This window comes from Abramis brama, assembly GCF_963993115.1.
Source record: "Abramis brama genome assembly, chromosome: 16".
In the NCBI taxonomy this organism is placed as follows: Eukaryota; Metazoa; Chordata; class Actinopteri; order Cypriniformes; family Leuciscidae; genus Abramis; species Abramis brama.
In genome coordinates this window covers 32,604,347-32,607,305 of record NC_139978.1, presented here as the reverse complement: position 1 = coordinate 32,607,305, position 2,959 = coordinate 32,604,347, and the positions used below count along the sequence as shown (strand labels likewise).

The 2,959-nt window shown below is 35.6% G+C and overlaps 1 long non-coding RNA gene across 1 annotated transcript; it reads right to left on the bottom strand.

The window, feature by feature from the left end:
- Positions 1–1,507: 1,507 nt before the first annotated feature.
- Positions 1,508–2,039, bottom strand: LOC311098446. Its single transcript, XR_014609479.1, has 3 exons — positions 1,958–2,039; positions 1,679–1,785; positions 1,508–1,541 (listed from the first exon to the last, which is right to left on the bottom strand). It is a non-coding gene; the product is annotated as an uncharacterized lncRNA (long non-coding RNA).
- Between the last annotated feature and the right edge of the window lie 920 nt (positions 2,040–2,959).

The window sequence follows — 2,959 nt, the reverse complement described above, 5'->3', positions numbered from 1 at the left end:
CCGTTTACCGTTACATAACCCATACAAATTGTATTATGCATTTTCTGAACATGTACTTGAATCAAACACTTTATATGAACAAACTACTAATCTATAAAACACAATCGGTCTTCCGACCTTTTACTATTGTGTAAATTGATGTTGATATGCGCGAGGGAGAGAGAGCAATACAGCGCTCGTGTTGTTTGAAGGCGGTGAGGGTGAGAGTGCGCGCGCGCGGCCGGGCCTCTCTCTCTGCTTGTTCTTATGCGCCCTCTCCACTGATCTAAATAACTGACTTATTTGTTCCCTCGTTTTAATAAATCGTGGACACATTGAACTAACAATATGGCCACAATATAGTAAAAACGAGGGAACAAATTAGTATAACGTGCTGAGGTATAATTAATTCATGGCCACGAAACAATATTCACCTGAATATTCACCAATTCACAAAAATATAGGTCTTTAGCATTCACTATTTAATTAATAGTATCAAACTGTTGTTCTTACCTGTGAAGATAGCTCTTCAGTGAAGGTAGACAAGTGTTCTCGTACAGCTTTTTATTCCTTTTGCAAAGAAATTGCCGTTTTTTAATAAGCAGGAAAAAATTCCGACTTTAAACAAATACCCATTTAAATGCTTAGGATGTTTGCGTTGTGAGAATGTACAGGGAGACTTTAGATTTAAACACTGTCTCATTAGGCAATGTTTTCTCAGTCAAATCATAAAATTTCCTATTGATTCAATAGAACGCGTGAGCTCACTAGGGAATACCAATATGGCGGCTCGGTGGCTTCACTGTTTATGACGTCATGAGCTATCCAGTCATTCTATATAGATCAGTGGTTCTGATATATATTCCTCACAGAAAATGAGCCAAGGCCAATGAGTCTCAGTTTGAAAAAATAATTGATTGTATCATTTTTCTTTTGATAAAAAATGAAAACAGGTCCAACAGACCCGAACACCATACAAGGGTTAAACAGGACCAAATGCTTACTCCAGCATTACAGTGAATCTAAGTTTGTCTAAAAAAAAAAAATGAAGAACTCCAAAAGCACAAAAACCAAAATTATTTGTCACCCAATTTTTTAAGTTGTTGGAAAGTGCTGTTTATGTCAATGTCCCAGATGCTCTGGAAATGTTTCAAAGATGCAGGAAAGTCAGAAAAAATGCCTTGAGGAAAAAAACAAACACAAAAAAACCAGAAAATTTGTTTATAATACAGATCCAGTCCATTATTATATTTGGCTCAATTGAATGAAAGCGATAGATACAGTTGCGCTTCAAAGTTGATATACACCTTGCAGTATCTGCAAAATGTTAACAATTTTAGCAATAATAGGGATCACAAAAATGTATACGTTTTATTTTTATTTAATACTACCCTGATGAAGCAGTTTATTCTGCAAGGTGTATGTAAACTTTTGACTGTTAACTGTTGATGAATGTGTGATGTGATTGATTACCTCATCGTAGTAGAAAGCTGGGCAATGTTCCTTCTATTTCCCACAAACACCATTATTCCACTGACTACGCCATCTTTACTGACACTGGGCTTAAAGTGATTAAAAATAGAGAACCTTTTTATTGCTACTTTACAGGGAATTAAGCATAACTTTATCAATTACACAAATATAGATATATGACCCATGCAAACCCAGGACCAATGCAAATTAAGAAAGGTATTCTTACATTTTAAGCTTGCCCCACATAGCTATCTTCATGAAGGATGTTCCTGTTCCTGTATTTACCACGGTTGACACAGCAATGCTGCAAGCCTTCTTCCTTTGGTTTGTTACCTATAAAATATATGATGATTATAGGCGCATGTGTAAATGCACAGGTGGGAATTTATTACTTGCACATGCAAAAGATTCAAAGCATTTAAAAGCTATAGGGATAATTAGTGACTTGAAAGTAGTGTTTTAGCTTGATCAGGATGTGCTGTCATTATAAATCTTGTAACATCACCTCATCAATACAGGTCTGTGATTCCACACCGCTTGCACTGTATCTCCAATAACAAATATGAACTGATCCTGCAAAATGAATGTTTAAATCTAGATAAACACAAACATATTACATATTCAAAAACAAATAGTAATTGAACAACTCTTTAAATACAAAATGAAATTGAACACATTACAAGCATTTTTTTCTAGAGGTGGGTAATATATTAAATATTTATGGTGGTTATAAGATTGATTATTTGTATTAAATGTATATAAACGTCTTCGAGTGTTACAATATTGGATCAGCATTCAGCAAATTTTTAGTAGCTTGTTTAAAATAATTTAAAAAGTCGGTTTAGTTTTTTTTAAAAATCAGCAACCAAATTCCTCAAACATGACCACACACGCCTTCCTCACATTACAATGTAAGACATTATTAGAATGCAATCATATATAAATTATTGAAAACATGATTAATTCACCTCCCGAGTCTATGAGTTTATAATATCTGCGATTAAAATCCACTCAGCAATTGACATGTTACGGTGGGAAAAAAATTAACTAAAGAAAGCATCAAGATATTCTCACTTGACCGATTATTTGTGTTACGATCTGCTCCGAGACTCGAAGGTAAAGATCCAAACGCAGCTTTATTTAAGGGTAATCCAAAGAACAAGCAATAGGTCATACACTGGAAGGCAGTCCAAACAAACAAACAAAACAAACAAACAAAACAGGCAGGGACCAAAGGCAAGAGAGTAATCCAGGGACCAGAGGCAAGAGAGTAATCCAGGGAACAGGGCAAGATATCCAAAAACCAAGAGACACAAAAACAGGGAAACACGCTCAGAAGTGCAGTGCAACAACATACAAAACTTCGCAGTGAGTGATGGGGTGAACCAGGCTTATATGGGGTGAACTAAACAAGAAGATGAGATACAGGTGAATGTGATAATGAGTGCTGATGAGTCCAGGCAGAGAATGATGGGAGATGTAGTCTGTGAGTGAACATTAGAGTCAG